This window comes from Heptranchias perlo, chromosome 41, assembly GCF_035084215.1.
Source record: "Heptranchias perlo isolate sHepPer1 chromosome 41, sHepPer1.hap1, whole genome shotgun sequence".
Classification (NCBI taxonomy): Eukaryota; Metazoa; Chordata; class Chondrichthyes; order Hexanchiformes; family Hexanchidae; genus Heptranchias; species Heptranchias perlo.
The window spans coordinates 12,546,150-12,566,862 of NC_090365.1; the positions used below are offsets into that span (position 1 = coordinate 12,546,150).

The 20,713-nt window shown below is 49.6% G+C and overlaps 1 long non-coding RNA gene across 1 annotated transcript; it reads right to left on the reverse strand.

The window, feature by feature from the left end:
* Window positions 1-898: 898 nt before the first annotated feature.
* LOC137306060 (uncharacterized) lies at window positions 899-20,686 on the reverse strand. Its single transcript, XR_010958817.1, has 3 exons — window positions 20,365-20,686; window positions 15,649-15,742; window positions 899-1,860 (listed from the first exon to the last, which is right to left on the reverse strand). It is a non-coding gene; the product is annotated as an uncharacterized lncRNA (long non-coding RNA).
* Between the last annotated feature and the right edge of the window lie 27 nt (window positions 20,687-20,713).

Sequence of the window (20,713 nt, forward strand, 5' to 3'; positions counted from 1 at the left end):
CCGGGAGAGTCTCAGTATTTGCAGGAGGTCTTCGGGAGTGTCTCGGTATTTGCAGGGGGTCTCCGGGAGAGTCTCGGTATTTGCAGGGCTTCTCCGGGAGAGTCTCGGTATCTGCAGGGCGTCTCCGGGAAAGTCTCGGTATTTGCAGGGCGTCTCTGGGAGAGTCTCGGTATTTGCAGGGCGTCTCTGGGAGAGTCTCGGTATTTGCAGGGCGTCTCCGGGAGAGTCTCGGTATCTGCAGGGCTTCTCCGGGAGAGTCTCGGTATCTGCAGGGCTTCTCCGGGAGAGTCTCGGTATCTGCAGGGCGTCTCCGGGAGAGTCTCGGTATCTGCAGGGCGTCTCCGGGAGAGTCTCGGTATCTGCAGGGCTTCTCCGGGAGAGTCTCGGTATCTGCAGGGCGTCTCCGGGAGAGTCTCAGTATTTGCAGGTTGTCCCCAGGAGAGTGTGGGCTAGGGTGGGGATAAATCCTGGTCACCATCCACTGAGCCCTTTCGGAAGGGCCTGTGGAATTGAGTCAGGAATGAATACTGCCCGCTTACTTTGCATTCAGTGACCACAAGTCTCAAATGTAATTCAGCCCTGAGTTTGTGAATATTACTAGTTATTAGTTTTCAATAAATTTTCATTTACAGCAACCCCCCCCCTCAGATCTGAGGCAGTGACCCCACCCCCTGCCCTGCCCTAACCAGCCACCTGTCAGGTTCTCGTCTTGGCAAATGATGGCAATCTTAACATAAGTTGACAAGCAGAACCCAAGTCAAGTACTGACACTCTCCTGGGGACACCCTGCACCTATGACATTCTCCCAGAGACCTCTTGCAAATACTGAGACTCTCCCAGAGACCCCCTGCAAATACTGAGACTCTCTCAGAGACCTCCTGCAAATACTGAGACAAATACTTATATGGAGCTCAGATCAGAGTGCTGGAACTTGGCAGGATTAGCGACTGATATCTCCCGGTACCATAAACAGGAGCAAAATATTTTTTTTTATTCGTTCATGGGATGTGGGCGTCGCTGGCAAGGCCAGCATTTATTGCCCATCCCTAATTGCCCTTGAGAAGGTGGTGGTGAGCCGCCTTCTTGAACCACTGCAGTCCGTGTGGTGAAGGTTCTCCCACAGTGCTGTTAGGAAGGGAGTTCCAGGATTTTGACCCAGCGACGATGAAGGAACGGCGATATATTTCCAAGTCGGGATGGTGTGCGACTTGAAGGGGAATGTGCAGGTGGTGTTGTTCCCATATGCCTGCTGCCCTTGTCCTTCTAGGTGGTAGAGGTCGGGGGTTTGGGAGGTGCTGTCGAAGAAGCCTTGGCAAGTTGCTGCAGTGCATCTTGTGGATGGTACACACTGCAGCCACAGTGCGCCAGTGGTGAAGGGAGTGAATGTTTAGGGTGGTGGATGGGGTGCCAATCAAGCGGGCTGCTTTGTCCTGATGGTGTCATGCTTCTTAAGTGTTGTTGGAGCCGCACTCATCCAGGCAAGTGGAGAGTATTCCATCACACTCCTGACTTGTGCCTGGACAAGCTATGATTTACAGGAGCAACATGACGGAGAGCTGAAGCCAGTTGAGGTTGCATAAGGTTCATTTCCTCAATACTAACCCAGACCACTTTGTTTTCCAAGGTGAGTTTGAAGGAGCTCAATTTTTGAACACTCTCTCCGGGTTACATCACCACATCGTGAGACAGAATGAGTTGCTTCAGTGTAAAGCAGCAGTGTTGTTTTCTTTAACTGAGATGAGGATGAGCCTTTGACCCCAAGTATTGGCTCTAAAAGTCCTGGATTCCACCACTGGAAGTTTCTCGGAGCAGGACTTCCTCCTGGTGTCCTGGTTACATTCGCCTCTCAATCAGCTCCACCTAAAATAGGTAAATTGCTGTTTGTGGGATCTTGCTGCATGCAAAATAAAATTGAAGGTAATTCATTGCATTTAAAGCACTTTGGATTTCTGATAGAGATAATAAGGTTCTGTATTAAAGCAAATTCTCTCTTCACTCTTTCATTTGTATTGTCCAACCTTATTTATATTACACACCTGCCTCAATTATATTACAGTCCAACCTCATTTATATTACATATCTGCCTCATTTATATTACAGTCCAACCTCATTTATATTACATATCTGCCTCATTTATATTACAGTCCAACCTCATTTATATTACATATCTGCCTCATTTATATTACAGTCCAACCTCATTTATATTACAAATCTGCCTCATTTATATTACAATGTCACTTCTATATAAACAGGGTATGAGACAACACATTGGTTAACATCCTTGCCTAATAAATCCTCTGTGCGCTATTTAATGCAATCATCACCTTTTTACACAAGTGCATTAACTAGTGCACTGCCAGAGGGAATAAAATCCCTGGTATTCTGTTCTACAATGTCCTACAGTTACAGTACGTGATGGTGAATCACATATTCCACATAACCCTGTACGGCAGCACTAATGAGCATTATATATTACACCAGCAGTATTGTGATAGTGCTCACTGTGAGACTGTGGGAAGATCTGTTATTGCCTGGGCTGAATATTCCCTGCTAACTGCGCCCTGTGGTCTGGTCAATTTATTTTTGCCTGTGCTGTTCCATTTCAGTTTGTGGTAACAAGGGGAGTGGCCATCGTTTGTTGGCAATAGTCCATCAATAGAGAACCCTACCTTGAGGAATCTCTCGTAGCCCAGCCTCAATGAGTATCCGACTGTCTCACACTAAGCCTGGGTAGGCAGGGACAACCATCTTCCACCCTTCAGAGCTGCCAGTCGGTAGGCACAACAACAACAACAACTTGCATTTATATAGCGCCTTTAACACAGTAAAACGTCCCAAGGCACTTCATAGGAGCGATTATCAAACAAAATTTGACACCGAGCTACATAGAATTATTAGGACAGGTGACCAAAAGCTTGGTCAAAGAGGTAGATTTTAAGGAGCGACTTAAAGGAGGAGAGAGAGGCGGAGAGGTTTAGGGAGGGAATTCCATTAGGGCCCAGGCAGCTGACGGCACGGCCACCAATGGTGGAGCGAAGGAAATCGATGACGCGCAAGAGGCCAGAATTGGAGGACCACAGAGACTGCGGAGGGTAGTAGGGCTGGAGGAGGTTACAGAGATGGGGAGGGGCGAGGCCATGGATGAATTTAAACACTAGGATGAGAATTTTAAATCCGTAAATAACTACAAAGGAAGTTAGAAGGATGTCCTGGGGCTTCTCCGGCCTGGCGTCCCTACCGGGAGCTTGAGGAGACAATGTGGGGGGACTGGCTCAGTGGTAAACTGAGGTTTTATTTAAATTCCTTTGCTAGTACTGTTAGATCTTTGGGCGTGTCCACAAGCTCTGCAGGACAGTCCTCTCTTCACCACAGCCTATCCAGCAGTCTCGCTTCATCTCAGCGCTTCATTTATGTAAGTGGGTTGGGGTGTGGTACGTGTGGTTTTATCCTAATCTGTCCCTCTTTCAACATATTGGAACTATATTGGAGCACTTTGTGTAGTAAGGGGGCCAGTTCTGGGGGGATAGAGATGTTGTTTGTTTCTCCTCTCCTCTCTTAAAGGCGCCGTCTCATGCTGGAGTTCTGGTTCCGCAAGTACTGACACCTCTCCTAAGTGCCCTTCCTTCATGTGTGAACCTCAACAGTGAGTTTCAGCAGATTATTCAACAATGGGAGGCATCACAGCCTAGCCCCAACCTGTCCTCATCCAATGGCCACACACCACACACAGAGCGGGGTGGGAGGGTCATTGAATACCGATCAGGGCGGGAACCCTGGCCCAGGGCACTGAGGCTGACTACAGCACCTCAACTGCCACCCTGGCTGGCATCAGCCAATTCAGCACAGACCTGCACTTTACAGCCAATGAAGTACTTCTGAAGTGTAGTCACTGTTGTAATGTAGGAAACATGGCAGCTAATTTGCGCACAGCATGATCCCACAAACAGCAATGAGATAATTATGGATAATCTGTTTTTGGTGATGTTGGTTGAGGGATAAATATTGGCCAGGACACCGGGGAGAACTCCCCTGCTCTTCTTCGAAATAGTGCCACGGGATCTTTTACGCCCACCTAAGAGGGCAGACGGGACCTCAGTTTAACCTCTCATCCAAAAGGCGGCACCTCCGACAGTGCAGCACTTCCTCAGTACTGCATTGGAGTGTCAGCCTAGTTTTTGTGCTCAAATCTCTGGAGTGGGACTTGAACCCACAACTTTCTGACTCTGGAGCAAGAGTGCTACCCACTGAGCCACAGCTGACAACACGGCAGGAAAACTGTGGGAATGTCGTTCTTACAGGTGCAGTACATCAGATGAAGGCCCTGCATGGACCCCCAAGAGAAAAATAAGCCCTGATGTCAACAGTGATTGCACATTGGAGCACTTTGTGTGGTAAAGGGGCCAGTTCTGGAGATTTTGTTAAGAGTCACAGTTTGCTAAGAATGCATGCAGGTAAGTCTTTCACAGCTGCTGTCTAGATATGCATAGAGCCACTGTGTGACCTCGTCAGATAAAAGTGCTTCAGTCCATTACACAGGATGCTGTGGGTTCCTGTATCAAAAGCCTTCAGAAATACTCAAGTTTACTCTGGCGCAGCCTTAAACGGATTCCATGAGCAAAAATAACTTGCATATACAGCGCATATTGGCCAGAAGGTTAAAAAAAATCATTCCCATCTGGAACTGGGTAACTCATCTGAGTGCATCTCAGCCACAAGAGTGTCTCAGTTTAGTTCCTGGGGCAGCAGTCTGTAAAGGATGCCTGCAGGCAGGAATATCTCATGCCCTCTTTGGCCGATGTCAACAGGGATGCCTTTGGTGGCAAGACCAACGTCGGAAGCAGGCCTGCAAAATTAATGTGTGGAGCATTATCACTAGCATAGACCTGTTGGGCGGAATGGCCTGTTTCTGTGCTGTAAAATTCTATGTAAAATGACTTTGGCTCCATTGTCATCAGGGGTGGTGAAACCCTCCTCGGGAGGGTGGGGTGAGAGGGTTTCCTGGGTGCCTATACAGACCTGCCATTTGGAGAAGGTCCCTAACTGCACATGGCCAAGATTTTTTGCTCGTTGTCAGTTGCTCTATAGTTGCAATTATTTTTGCTTTCAGAGGGAGTGTAGATGCAGTTCCCCAGAGACTGGGGTTTCTGGCCACATGGGCACACAGGTGCCCAAATTGACGCTTGCGCCCGTCTGTCCCATGCTAATGAGGTGCAGAGTCAGTGTAAAGGGCTCAATGGAAGCGATCGTAGCACAATCGCGGGGACCGTGACCTGTGGGTTTTCAGCTCCGCTGTCTAGACTCACATGTGAAGAATGGTCGCTTGGGTACCAGACAATAAGTGGTGGAATCGGACACCAGCGCAGGCTCATGCCTTCAGAAGAGGAGGAAAGTCACTTACGAGAGGGGCAGAGAAACAAAAGGGGCGATTTTAACCATACCCACCCAACAGAAACCAAGCAGGTGGGTAGTTAAAATCACCCGTGTGACGAGCCATCCGAGGTTCAGCTCTCTTCCCACAGGTTCCGATTTTAACACGCTCTTCTGAACAGGTGAGAAGGACACTCGCTGTAAACTGGCAAGGTCCTACTTTAAATATGCAGTTGAGGTTCCATTGATGTCATTGGGGCCCAACTGCTATTTTAACCAGAGGCCTGTGCGGGGAGGCCATTGCGACTTTCCTGCCAGGCCAACCTAGTGGGAAGAAGAGTCAGGGCCAGAAGAGGCCCAAAAAGGTAAGTTATTAAAAACTTTTTTTGACTCTCCTTGTTGGGCCAGGTAAAGCAGGAATGCTCCTCCAGGCCCTACCATGAAAGGTTAGGCCTCCCCTGCCCCAGGCTTCCCCCCTCTCACAATCGTGAGGACGTTCCAAACCCTCTCCCGGCGACTTACACTAACTGCCGAGCCTGATCCTGATCCTGTCTTTGTCCAGAGTCCGCACAAGCACACTTTCCAGCTGGGGCTTGTTGGATCGGGATCAGGAGTGGGAACACTGGCTGATTTTTCCTTCCCTAACATAAAGAGCTCAGAAACTGATTGTAGCTGCTTTGGTTGAGATCAATAAATTCGGCACTGATCACAGGTCGAACCTGAACCTTCCTAGTCCATATTCCACAGTTCATCACTGAGCAGTGCATTACCTAACTGAGTTTAAGACACAGTCGCTGTTTACACTCCCAGTCACTCCAAGTGTGCTACCCAGCACTGTTTACACTCCCAGTTAATCCATGTGCCACCCAGCACTGTTTACACTCCCAGTTATTCCAATAGACTCCGGCTTAGTCACAGAAGATATTGTTGGTCACTTTGACTAGGGCAGCCTCAGTACTGTGGGCCAAGTGGAAAATAGATTGACGGATGCAGGTGGGAGAGGAGAGCCCAGGTCACTGAGATAAGGACAGTTGAGAGAGGAGAGACCAGGAGGGAGTGGTGAGCGCAGGTGGGAGAGGTGAGGACAGGTGGGAGAGATGAATGCCAACAACACTTCCAAGAACCTTGGAGAAGAAAGTGACATTAGAGGTGGGCGGTATTGAGGACGGACAGAGGGGTTGAGGGTGAGCTATTTGGGTGGAGGGACAGTTTTGAAGAAGAGGGAAACAGTTTGTATGCAATGAGATCCATTAATTGTATAAGTGATCATTGGAGCGAGGAAGTACAGCCTTGAACTAACTCGAAGGTATCTGCCTTTTAATGCAACACATTTTGTTATGTTGCTTATCAATGTCAAGACAGTACAGGTATCTTGGTGTTATGTGGCACCTTCACATGGTATTAACCTTCTTTCATTGAATCATGGAATTTACAGCATAGAAAGCCCATCCTGCCCATGCCAGTGCTAAATCTAAGGATTCTCACGTAGCCAGAGTGAAAGAAAGGTATAAGAAGAGGGGTGTTACAATAGATACTTCAGAATTCGACAAGGCTTGGCCGTCCGATTCCCTCGAGCTCGAAACCTGTAATGTGGTGAATTCTCTGGTCTTATATCGTGTGACCTTAAGTATATGTGTAATTGTTAGTAATAAAGTTATCATTGTATGCTTATTTCCTATGAAAGGGTGGTGGAAACAGATTCAATAGTAACTTTTAAAAGGGAATTAGATAAGTACTTGAAAAGAAAAAATGTGAAGGTCTTTGGGGAAAGAGCGAGGGAGGGGGACTAAATGAATAGCTCTTTCAAAGAGCGGGCAAAGGCACGATGGGCCAAATGGCCTCCTTCTGTGCTGTACGATTCTGATTCTATGAATCACACCAATACTCTACACCTAGTGTGATACATTATGATGATCTGACCCAGTATTGCAGCCTTAATTCTAATGGCCTTAAACATCTGTCCAACATTCTGCCTGATTCAAATGGAAAGTGATTTGATTGCCTTGCCTGATAATCCACAGTTGGCTCCTGGTGCTATCAATCTCGGGAGATTATTTTTTTTGAACCTAAAACTAGGCACAATGCCATTAACCCACTTTGTGTAGGTTTTCTTTTTTCCGATGTAACTTTTATTACTTATGTTCCAAAAGGGGATCGATAAAATTGAGCCAGGCAACTTTCTCAAAGGAGTATAATTGCTAGAGGGCACAGTTCCAAATTCAGGTGCAGGAAAGGTACTGTATAGGTCAATGAGAGATGAGGTGGCAGGGGTCAAAATAGGGGCAGGGTAGTGGTGAGATCATGGCTTGAGTTCACAAGATCACAAAATAAATAAAGACGAAGAAGGACTTGAAGACTATCTGAGCCAGAAAGAAAGAACATACAGTATCCTCATCACTAGTATCCTACTGTTTCTTAAATGATTCCAGGCCCTTTACCTCCATTTTCCTACTTCAAAGTCTTTTTCTTTACCAATGATGCACCAGAAGTAAAAAAAAATGACCTAATTTTTAGGGGGGCCAATTTTAATCGCTGTTACATCCAGGAAACGGGCCCTGATGGGCTGTAGTGGAGTGTGAAATTCATCAGAGATTAACCTCAACTGATCTTCACCCATTTTGTGCCCCGTTGAAATTTACAGTCAGCTTTGAGGCAGGTGGTGGATGATCCCATTCAAAATAGGTGGAAACGGCAATAGAATATGGACACGAGGGGGGAGGGAGACCTGGACATTCAAGTGTAAAGCATGTGCAGGAAACCAGACATCCAGTGTTGCTAGGGACTGAGAGCTCATGCAGCTCGTTTAAAGATCCCGTGATATGACGGGAATGCCATTTTGAATATTTTTTTCTTTTCCGCTGACACTTCTGGCCCTCGGGCCTTTGTGCCAAATTTCTTTTTGCCCCTGCACCATTTCCAGCACCAATAGACTTTCCAGTGGGAACTCGCCCCTACCCCTCCCCATCTGAGGTGATTGGAAGAACAGGAGGGCCTCCGGGGGATGCCAGGCAGGGCAGACTGCGTGACAGGTACTTGTGCCCAGCCGCCAGTACCCACATCTGTGGACAGGGGTGAACTGACCTCACTTTGGCAGATGATTGGTGCAGGCAGAGGCTCCTGTTTCCAAAGGAGTCTGGGATTGCCTAACCTATGGCACGGTAAGCTATATGAGTGCATAACTAGCTATGATGTTGGATGCCTCCTTGAAAGCACCTCAGTCACTGTCGTGTCCTGTTTTAAGTGGCACAGCGTGAAAGAGGGCATGCCAGGGGGCCTCAGCAACCTGCACAGACTGACTGCCCGCATCTGCCAAAGATGTCACCAACCATCTCTGTAGGACCCTGGTCCACCCTCCTGCTAATGACCACTGGTCTACACAGGGTCTGGATCAGCAAAGAACCAAATGCAATGCTGTGCCATCTGCTGAAAGGACACCCACACCTACCATGTAGCATAGGGTTAGGGTTACAGAGAGAGAAGAGCGAAAGAAAGAGAGAGGGAGAAAGAAGAGGGAGAAGAGAAAGAGAGAGGAGAGAAAGAAAGAAAGAAAAATGGAGGACACTACAATTGGCCTCAGTGACCCTGAGTTAGGGATGAGAGGGATGACAGGACTCCTGACTGACGAGTTCCTGAGGGAGGAAGACAGTTGAAGACAGTAAGTTGCGGGTTAGGTGGGTTGAGGAGGGTTAATGCGGTGTTCTGGAGCTTTGCTTGATTACTTTAGGGAAGCTGGAGATGAATTTGGTACAGTTTTCCCTCTGCTGTCTTGCCTGTCCCAGGAGATTGAGTGATTTGGCGGGGGGCCGGAGGGAGTTGAGTCAATGGTGTAGGAGTCTGTAGGGGACAGACCTGATGGATGGGATGGTCCTTTCCTGTCGTTTTCATGTGTCTGGATGACCCCTTGCTGGAAGCGTGCATGTCGGACGAGGCCAAGGTCAAACTTAGCTGTTTTAGCCCCTCTATGGTTGAATGCTGTCTGGGTTTATACCTGATAAATTGGTCCTGGGATGAGGTGCTGGAGGACCTCTGGCGCTTCTGAAATGACATCCCAACAAGAGGCAGCAACCCGGGGAGAAAAATGGACAAAATGAAAAAGAATCTGTAAAATCTATCAGCAAATGTGTAATTTTATGCCAATTCTTTTTAAAACTGTATTTTGAATGCGTTACCAACAACCTGTGACCAGTGGCTGTGTGAGTGTTTTTGTAAAAGAATTATATGCCTCCTGGGCCTAACGTCATGGCACATTTGATAAGCTGTTCACATACGTGTATCCTCAGTGAATTGTTACTCTCCCAGCTGTCAGCTCTCACACGTCTGGCACGAGACTTGTGCAGTTTGGCCAGTAGTCATTGTCTCATGTGTGGAAAATGTTAGCGCATGCCAAACCACAATCACTGAAAATTAATTCTGCACGGAGTGGGAACTGGTCAATACGCGGATACATAGAATTACATAGCACAGAAACAAGCCATTCGACCCAACAACAACTTGCATTTATATAGTGCCTTTAACATAGTAAAACGTCACAAGGTGCGTCACAGGAGCGTAATCAAACAAACTTTAACGTCGAACCACATAAGGAGATATTAGGACAGGTGACCAAAAAGTTTGGTCAAAGAGTCAGGTTTTAAAGAGCATCTTAAAGGAGGAAAGAGAGGTAGCGAGGTGGAGAGGTTTAGGGAGGGAATTCCAGAGCTTAGGTGCTAGGTAGCTGAAGGCATGGCCACCAATGGTGGAGCGGTGAAAATCAGGGATGTGCAAGAAGCCAGAATTGGTGGAACTCAGAGATCTCGGAGGGTTGTAGGGCTGGAGGAGGTTAACGAGATAAGGAGGGGCGAGGCCATGGAAAGATTTGAAATCAAGGATGAGAATTTTAAAATCGAGGCGCTGCCGGACTGGGAGCCAATGTAGGTCAGCGAACACAGGGGTAATGGTTGAACGGGACTTGATGCGAGTTAGGATACAGACAGCAGAGTTTTGGATGAGCTCGAGTTTACGCGGGGAGGGGGGGGGTGCAAGGTGGGAGGTCGGCCAGGAGAGCAACAGGTCTATGCGCCACACGAGCCTCCTCCCATCTTACTTCATCTCACCCCCATCACCATATCCTTCTATTCCTTTCTCTCTCATGAAGGAAGGTCACCATTCCTATGCTCTTGAAAGAGGAATGATGTTTGGCCTGGGGAGGGTAAAAACCCAAGAGTTTGTGAGAAAATAAAAACAGGAAATGGGAAAAGGAGACAGGAAATGGAAGAGAAGCAGTTGGACACAAGATGCCAGAACAATGCAGCCAACAAAAGGTATTTGTGAAATACAAGCACTTTTCAGAAATTTACATCTTAACTGTTCCCAGCTGTAAGCTAAACTGCCTAACTTATCACTTCAGCAATGGTCCCACTTCAAATAAACCAGCTTGCCACAGGATCGTTTCTGTCTAATACGTTTCATGCTCCTGCACGGCATTTGGACTGTGCAATAGGCACTGAAGATTCAGCAAATCAGTTATGTTCTACATTCACTATTGTATGTGCAACTGCTGGAATTTGGTACATCAGAACTAATCTGATATAAGGGTAGAATTTACGATGCCTTTGTGTGAATGTGTAACACCCTCCGATCAGATTCTGCCCAACACATTCACACGCGGCTCAGTCAGGATTCAGGCTTTCCGCTGCTGATGGCTCGATGGGGGGAAGAGACATCCAGCAATCCCCCAGGCCACCATTCTTTCTGTTGAGGTTGCCCGATTTTTTTAAATCATTCTTCGCTGCCAAGGTCGGCATTTATTGCCCATCCCTAGTTGCCCTTGAGAAGGTGATGGTAGGCCTTCTTCTTGAATCACTGCAGTCCACATGGTGAAGGTGCTCCCACAATGTTGCTAGGTAGGGAGTTCCGGGATTGTGACCCAGCGAGGACGCATGAACAATGATATATGTCCATGTTGGGATGATGCGTGACTCGGAGGAGTACTTGGAGGTGACAGTGTTCCCACGCACCTGCTGTCCTTGTCCTTTATGTCCATCACCGAGACCTCGACTGCCCTCTCAGGTGGATGTAAAATATCCGATGGCACTATTTCGAAGAAGAGCAAGGGAGTTTTCCCTGGTGTCCTGGGCCAATATTTATCTCTCAACCAACATCACTAAAACAGATGATCTGGTCATTATCACATTGCTGTTTGTGGAAGCTTGCTGTGCACAAGTGTGGTGCCATGTTTCTTACATTACAACAGTGACTACTCTAAAAAAGTACTTAATTGGCCGTAAAGCACGTTGCGACATCCTGTGGTCGTGAAAGGCTCACTATTAATACAAGTCTTTCTTTCTATTAAGTTTATTGGGTGGAAAATCGGGTGGGCTGCGTAAGCGGCAAGCTATCCTCCCCGCTGATATTCCAATAAGTGTTCCTAGCTCTGCACTGGAAGCAATAAAAGGAGAAAATTACTCAAGTGTGTACGGGCTGCTTGACCATGGTTGGCATCACAGCAAGGGGAAAAGTCAGTCAATTTTCCCACTCCTGATCTCTATCCCAACTGGGAAATGGAGGATGGGAGAGCACAAGGTGAAGTGCCCAAATGAGTCAGCGTTTTGAGAAGAGGAATGGAGAAAATCAGAGAAAAGAAAATAACCATTTAGCGTGTACTGGATCACACAGCACGGTACAGAGTGGACTGGAAGTCAGCACCTGTGTGAACAGGACTACCAGGGCATTCACGGGTCAAAGGCCCAACGCAATCAACCCATAATAGTTACAGAATATAAATCTTAAAATCAAAAGGAAGCAGATGATCGGATTAAACAGCTCAAATTAGTTAAATGTAGAGCTTGACATCCAAATAGCTTTGCCTCATTGTCAATCAACTAGGACTGGGGTGTTCAGAGTGGAGCCCTTGGGTACCTGGACATCCGGCCCTTGAAACCGAGCCAACTCAGTCCTATTTGTGTTTCTATTACTTACTCGTTGGTTTGTCCTGTTTGAATTTTGTGGGCCCGGGGGCTGTTTTTAGCGCTGTTGCCTCATTGGTGGATAAATTCTAAATCAGACACTGAGAACTGTTGGTATCAGTGAATTGCGACGCCTCCAGATTAATGGGAACAACAACAAATTGCATTTATATAACGCCTTTAACGTGGTAAAGTGTCCCAAGGCGCTTCACAGGAGCGTTATCAAACAAAATTTGACACTGAGCCACATAAGGAAGATATTAGGACAGGTCTTGGTCAAAGAGGTAGGTTTTAACGAGCGTCTTAAAAGGAAGGGAGAGAGGTAGAGAGGCGGAGAGGTTTAGGGAGGGAATTCTAGAATTTAGGGCCTAGGCAGGGTGCAAGGAGGGAGGCCGGCCAGGAGAGAATTTGAATAGTCGAGTCTAGCGGAACATTGGGCTCTATTTTAGCACCTGCGATCGGGTGCGTTCCTGGCGGGGGGGGTCCGAAAATCAGGGATTCCCGGGGCAGGTCGGGAGCCCGGCTCCAACCCGCCCACTTCCGGGTTTCCCACAGACGCGCTGACATGCGCACGCAGCCCCCGCACGTGGGACTCCCGCAGGCAATTAAAGCCAGCGGGGTGCCACTTAAGCTATTTATCTTGGTATTTCAGGTCGTTTACAGACCTGATTAACGAGATATTCTAGGAGGGTTGGGATTTTACAAACAACTGGGACTGTTTCCCGTACTGGGGGAAACACTCCCAGTTCAAATGGACCTGTTGCAGCTGTCAGCCTGTGGCAGCTGCAAAGGTCCATTTGACAGGTGGTGGGGGGAGACCCTCACTCATTGCAGGAGGCCACTCTGTCACTTGGGATAAAGTTTGGCCTCCACGACCCTCCTCCTGACAACAAAATTCACCAACTTGCACACTTACCCCGGGGTCCAGAGACATGTACCTACCTTGCGGACCCCCTCAGATGTACATCTTCCGGATGGGGGGGCGCCGTAGCTGCAGTCATGACCTCCTCGGAGGGCGAACAGCATCACCAGCCTCGCCGGCCAAGCCGTCCACCTCTGACACGTGGAGCTCCACAACACAGTGCTGTGACACATCCACCTGCACAGCAGGAGGGAGCGCAACCGCAGAGAGAGATGCGTTGCAGAGGGCACTACCCTCGCCACAGGGTCCACAGACCGAGGCTCAGCTTCCTGGACCTCTCCGAGCAGCAGTGTACATGGAGGTTCAGAGTCACTCGACATGTAGTCATGGACATCTGCAGCCTCCTTCATGCCGAGCTGCTCCTGGCTGGCCCGAGCACCATCTTCTTACCTGTCGCTGTCAAAGTCACCACTGCCCTCAACAACTTCTCCTCCGCATCCTTCCAAGGTGCCACCGGGGACATCGCCGACGTCTCTCAGCCGTCTGCTCAAAAGAGCCCTGCAAATACACCTACACCCACTCTGCAGTGACACAATGGGTGGCATCAGGTGTGGGTCTTCATGGTGATCCTCAGGAAAGGGCATTATTGCACAAACCAGACAAGATTCGCAAAGACGTGGCAGAAGTGGTGACAATATAATATGTGATGTGAGTTGGTCAGAAATTCAATATAAGTAAAAACCATGACAAACCCTCAAACACCCTTGTGCACCCCCTTCATGCTCACAACACGTTTGCCTTACGCTTCCTACTGCACATATGTGATGCATGCCCTGTGGTTGCAGCACAGGTAGTGGCAGGTTGAGTGAGGCTGACCGTGAAAGAGATGCACGAGAGGGTGAGTATGAGATAGAGCCATGAGATTGTATGAGGATTGGGTTGAGTGGTAGTGGCGGGATGAGTACTGGCGAGGTGAGTAAGTGCAGGTAAGATGAGGATGAGGTTTGAGTGGGTGTGAGGAGTGATGTGACAGAGTAGTGTTGGCAGTGCAGAAGGAGATGTGGGGTGGGGGCGGTGATGTGGCAGACTGCGTGTAGGGGAATGAGTAAGTGTACTCACTTTGGCTGACCTACTGAGGTTATTGGAGCGCCTCCTGCACTGTATTTGCAGGTGTGTGATATGTTGGTGGTGCTGGTGACCTCCTCTGCCACCTCGAGCCAGGCCTTCTTGGTGGCAGAGGCAGGTCGCTTCCTCCCGCCCGCCGGGGGGAAGATCTCTGTCCTCCCCCTCCTCCTCACCCCATCCAGTAAGAGCTGGAGTGAGGCATCATTAAACCTGGGAGCAGCCTTCCCCCTGGGCTGCTCTATGCTGTAATTTTTCCTATTTCTTGCAGCATCTGTCAGTGGAGGACTGCCCCTTTAAATAGGGCTCCTCCAGCTGACAGACCTTACTGCGCACGCGCAGTCCGCCCGCCGCGCAGCTTAGCAGCGGGGAACCCAGAACAAGAGGTAAGTGGATCCAATCAGCCTGCAATTGCACGCGGGGCAGACTGATTTCACCGGGCGATCGCCCCCCACCCCCCCCCTGGTAATATCGGGCCCATTGATTTCAGCTTTATGAGGCAGATGTTGCTGTTCCTGCATTTGGGTCTATTGGATCATCTGGAATCAGAAAATGGAGTAAAATTGGGCGGGGCAGCAGCATGCTCATAATGGAGTGTGGCAGATTACCCTAATTGATGGAAACTGGTGCAGGCTCCCTTCCGGGCATGTCATTTTTCCACCTGATTTTCCACTATTCATTGTGCCCAGATGATCCAATAAACCGAGGCACAAGAACAGCAAAATCTGCCCCTATACATGGTCCCCAAAACACCTTCCAACAACAAAAAGCTTGGACATTCCTGATTGTGTTCTGCCATTTGAAGTTACTAAAGGGGAAGAACATGGTGGCTTCCTAATGTTCTTCCATGGAAGGTGCTGTTCTAGGTTTATTCTGTCTTCATTGCCGCTTCCAACATCATGGCCTTCCACTGCCCTTTACAGGCTCCCAGTGTAAATGGATGGGGTCTGACTGCAGATAGCAGTCTCCCAGTGCCAATGGAAGAGCTCTCACTGCCCATGGATGGGCTCCCAGTGCCAATGGAAAGGCAATTACTGCCCATAACAGGCTTCCAGAGCCCATGATTGGGCCCCAACTACCCATGGACGGGCTCAGTGCCAATGGTTGGCCCCCCACTGGCCATAACAGGCCCCCAGTGCCCATAGTGGGTCCCCAGGTTGTAGATCAAGACTCCGAGCCCCCACTGTGGATAACAAGGGTGTTTTATGCATGATCATCATTTGGAGAAACCAGTCATGCTGTGGAGAAATAGCAGTAGGTTTTTTGAGGCGGAGACCTTTTGTGGCATTTCACTGAATATCACGCAGCCTAAGTCATGTTGTTTAGTAGCTACAAAAATACCATTGTTGATACCTTCAAGGCCACAGTGAAGAGGAGTTCCTCAGGAGGGGCAGTTGTGTATCATTCTCTGGAGACATTTCCCAAACTGATTACAGAAGAGACTTTCCTAGGGCACAAGACAGAAAAGGCTAGAACAATAACCTGTTGTGCTGGTTGAGTGCGGTAACTTCACATCTTCCACTATATCCTCGTACAGCGGGTTTGCTGTGGTCATTAAGTTGAAGGATGACGGTATCCGGGAAGTGGGCATGTTTCCTCTTTACAGCCAGTGATAGCCTTAGACACTCCTGGGTCAGGTGTCACAGAGGTTACATGCAATGTATAGCTTCCTCCTACAATGTGTTTCAGCAACGAGGTCAGATAACCAGCTCCCTCCCAACTGCTCCACTTCAATTTGCCTATAACACCTCTCCTTATGGAATTTCTAAGTAAAATTGCCACATTAATGCTAGTTAGTGATGAATTTAACACTGTTGGCCTGAGCTGACCAGGACTGAGTCCACATCATTTCACTCAGGCCCATAAAACCACCAGCAAGGAAATTATCACATCATCTCTGCAAAACACCAAGTATTTACATAGTGCCGTTAACGTAAAGACCACCTGAAGGTGCTTCACAGATAGGCGAACAGAAAAGATTGTTTGACCTGTGCTCCCGCCGGGTCCCCTGCCCTTCAATGTAGTTTGTTGAGCCACTTATAGCACAGGATCTTGTAGCTAATCTCCACTGTGTGTATGTGTCAATCTCTCTAATATCTCACTTATGTTTTGGAGTCATTTTCAATGGGTCTGGTTCCATAATACAAGTTGATTCACACTTATTACTTGTAGAAAAGCTAAGAGATATGAGGGTAAATTTTAACAGGGAGCCGGGAAGAGAGCAGGAGGGAGGGATTTCCGGACGGGAAACCTGGACGTATGGGTTTCCCGGACGTCCTTATGATTTTGACGTAAGGACATCTTTCAATTCTTTTTCAGCAGGTTACCCACCCGACAGCCGGCCAGATTGACAGGCTGGCTGTCAGTCGGACGGGAAAGCAGCCAGGGAGCGGATGCTTGTCGGGGGTCGGGGCGGGGGAGGGAAGTCGGGGGTCGGGGAGGGAAGTCGGGGGTCGGGGCGGGGGCGAGGGAAGTCGGGGGTCGGGGCGGGGGGGAGCAAAGTCGGGGGTCGGGGCGGGGGGGAGCAAAGTCGGGGGTCGGGGCGGGGGGGAGCAAAGTCGGGGGTCGGGGCGGGGGGAGCAAAGTCGGGGGTCGGGGCGGGGGGGAGCAAAGTCGGGGGTCGGGGCGGGGGGGAGCAAAGTCGGGGGTCGGGGCGGGGGGGAGCAAAGTCGGGGGTCGGGGCGGGGGGGAGCAAAGTCGGGGGTCGGGGCGGGGGGAGCAAAGTCGGGGGTCGGGGCGGGGGGGAGCAAAGTCGGGGGTCGGGGCGGGGGGGAGCAAAGTCGGGGGTCGGGGCGGGGGGGAGCAAAGTCGGGGGTCGGGGCGGGGGGGAGCAAAGTCGGGGGTCGGGGCGGGGGGAGCAAAGTCGGGGGTCGGGGCGGGGGGGAGCAAAGTCGGGGGTCGGGGCGGGGGGGAGCAAAGTCGGGGGTCGGGGCGGGGGGGAGCAAAGTCGGGGGTCGGGGCGGGGGGGAGCAAAGTCGGGGGTCGGGGCGGGGGGGAGCAAAGTCGGGGGTCGGGGCGGGGGGGAGCAAAGTCGGGGGTCGGGGCGGGGGGGAGCAAAGTCGGGGGTCGGGGCGGGGGGGAGCAAAGTCGGGGGTCGGGGCGGGGCGGGGAGGGAAGTCAGGGGTCGGGGCGGGGGGAGGGAAGTCGGGGGTCGGGGCAGGGGGGAGGGAAGTCGGGGGTCGGGGCAGGGAAGTCGGGGGTCGGGGCGGTGGGGAGGGAAGTCGGGGGTCGAAGTCGGGGGTCGGGGAGGGAAGTCAGGGGGCGGGGGGAGAGAAGTCGGCGGTCGGGGGGGAGAGAAGTCGGGGGGAGGGAAGTCGGGGGTCAGGGCAGGGGGAGGGAAGTCGGGGGTCAGGGCAGGGGGGGAGGGAAGTCGGCGGTCGGGGGGGGGGAGGGAAGTCGGGGCAGGGGCGGAGGGAAGTTGGGGGTCGGGACCGGGGTGGGGGAGGGGGAGGCCGGGGAGGAGGAGGCCGGGGAGGGGGAGGCTGGGTTCGGGGCAGGGGCCAGAGAGGCAGGGGGGAGGCGGTCAGAGATCGGGGTGGGGGGGGTCCGTCGATCGCGTGTGTGGGATCGCGGCAGACAGGCTTGTTGGACCTGGAGGAAACACTCCTTCACCTCCTAGCCCACAAGCAGTGCAATAAAGGCACTTACTTGCTGAGCCGGACCTTCTCGCCTCCTCTTACGTGGCGTGAAGCAGAAGGCCCGGGAATCCCGGCCCCCAGGAGTTAAAAATTAAAAAAAACATGAAAATGGAGGCCTCCAGACTCTTTAAAAGATTTCACTGACCGACCCGCCTCCTGAAAGCGCATTGGTCGCACACCCCCTGACCTGCTTCCGTCAAAACCAGAAATGGGAGGGTTGGGGTTAGGTTTTCCTTTTTACAATTTTTACCTTCCCACCCGCCCCCAACTCACCTGTTTGTGGGGTTAAAATTTACCCCATGTTGTGCCCCTTAGACCATGGTTGCGTGGTATCAATTCAGTTGGGAGAACATTGTTCAATTTAGTCCAGAACAAGGGGGCATAATCTTAAAATTAGAGCCAGGGCGCTCAGGGGTGATGTCAGGAAGCATTTCTTCACACAAAGGGGAGTGGAAATCTGGAACTCTCTCCCTCAAAAAGCTGTTGAGGCTGGGGGTCAATTGAAAATTTCAAAACTGAGATTGATAGATTTTTGTTAGCAAGGGTATTAAGGGTTATGGAACCAAAGCAGGTAAATGGAGTTAAGATACAGATTAGCCATGAACTAATTAAATGACAGAATAGGCTCGAAGGGCTGAATGGCCTACCTCTGTTCTTATGTCCCTGCGTTTCCTTATACTGCAGGGCAAGTCCAATAACAACAGAATAACTGCATGTGTAAAAGATGTGAATAAACACAGGTGCTCAGAAGTCACAAGTGCAACTTTACAGCAAATGGCCAAATCGTTCATGTGTGCAATTAGTGCAAAAGTGTGTTCACAACTTTGTCAAATGGTTCCGATTTTCCCCAATGTCAGAAGGCTCTACAGGCCAACCATGGTGCAGATGCATTTGCTGGCCTCAGCTTTCCCTTGACCAGATCCAAGATGGCAGATCCAACACAAGTGACACCACCATTTTGCGCACAGCCAGTTCTCATAAATAGCAGTGCAATGAATAACCAGTTAATCTCCCTTCAGTGGCATTGGTTGAGGAAGGAATGTGAGCCAGGACACCAAATAAAACTTCCTGCTCTTTTTCAAACAATGGGATATTTAACGTCCACAACTGGAAAAGGCACAGTGGGACTTGCTTTAACATCCCATTGAAAAGAAAGTACCCTCGACGGTGACTGGAGCTCAAATTCATAATCTAACCAATCCAACGGCAAGGTTACCACCAAATGAACCAAACTGATACTTTGAATAAGAAGTCAGACTTATTTCAGCTGAAGGATATTAGAATTGTAGAATAAATGACCAGAGAAGACTATTAAAACAGATGGTATAAATGAGAAATTAGAAGTGTTTCTGGATTGTGGAGGGATACAGTGAGAAACAGGTAGGTAGGGCTGGTCTTTCAAAAAGGAACAGTCTTGTTGCACCTAATTGTCTTTTCCTGTTTCTGAAAGATATTACGTACCCCACTTGTTTAATCTTATAAAATAATTACAGGCAAGGAAGGCAGTTTCACCAACCTTAGTTCATCCATTCGGAAAAATCCAACTGTTCAACAAATTGTTCCAGGATATTCACCCCAAGACTTTGCTTGGAAGAGCATTCCAAACAGCAACTTGCATTTACATAGTGCCAAGGCGTTTTACAGGAGTGTTATCAAACAGAATTTGACACCGAGCCACATCAGGAGATATTAGGACAGGTGACCAAAAGCTTGGTCAAAGAGGTAGGTTTTAAGGAGTGTCTTAAAGGAGGAGAGTTAGAGAGGCGTAGAGGTTTAGGGAGGGAATTCCAGAGCTTAGGGCCTAGGCAGCTGAAGGCGTAGCCGTCAATGGTGGAGCAATTAAAATCAGGGATGCGCAAGAGGCCAGAATTGGAAGGGTACAGAGATCTTGGAGGGTTGTAGGAGGTTACAGGGATAGGGACGGGTGAGGTCATGGAGTGATTTGAAAACAAGGATGAGAATCGAGGCATTGCCAGACCAGGAGCCAGAGGTGATGAGCGAGCAGGACTTGGTGCGAGTTACGATACGGCAGCAGTGTTTTGGATGAGCTCAAGTTAATGGAGGGCAGAAAATGGGAGGCTGGCCAGGAGAGCGTTGGAATAGTCAAGTCTAGAGGTAATAAACAGATGGATGAGGGTTTCAGCAGCAGATGAGCTAAGGGGGGGGACAGAGACAGGCGATGTTACAGAGATGGAAGTAGGCGGTCTTGGTGATGGAGTGGCTACATGGTTGGAAGCTCATCTCAGGGTCAATTAGGATACCAAGCTTGTGAACAGTCTGGTTCAGCCTCAGGCAGTGGCCAGGGAGAGGGATGGAGTGTTGATTACTTTTTGTGTGAAGAACTTCCAGACATAAATCCTATTTTAGCCTTTTAACAATTTTGAAACGTCTTACTCATGCAATTTATTAGCAATAAATTTTCCAGATTTACCTTTTTATATGCTCTCTAAATTCACCGCTCTGTGCCTCTTAAAGGCATAAAGTACATTTCTCCATTTTTGCATTACAACTGTCTGATTCTGAGAGGTGAACGTCAGGGGGCACTGTACCATTGATGTAAAGAGCACTTGATTATATGCTTCATCCTCCAATCCGCCAGGGGTCGCTGTTGCCTTTACTGGATCAACAATCTCCGAGTGTTTCACCCTCCGGGCCGCCAGAGGTCGCATGTCGCCATTAATAGTCTCAATCTCGGAGCATTTCACCCTCCAATCCGCCAGGGGTCACTGTTGCCATTAAATATAAACCCCCCCCCCCCCCCCCCCCTGACACTGTATTTC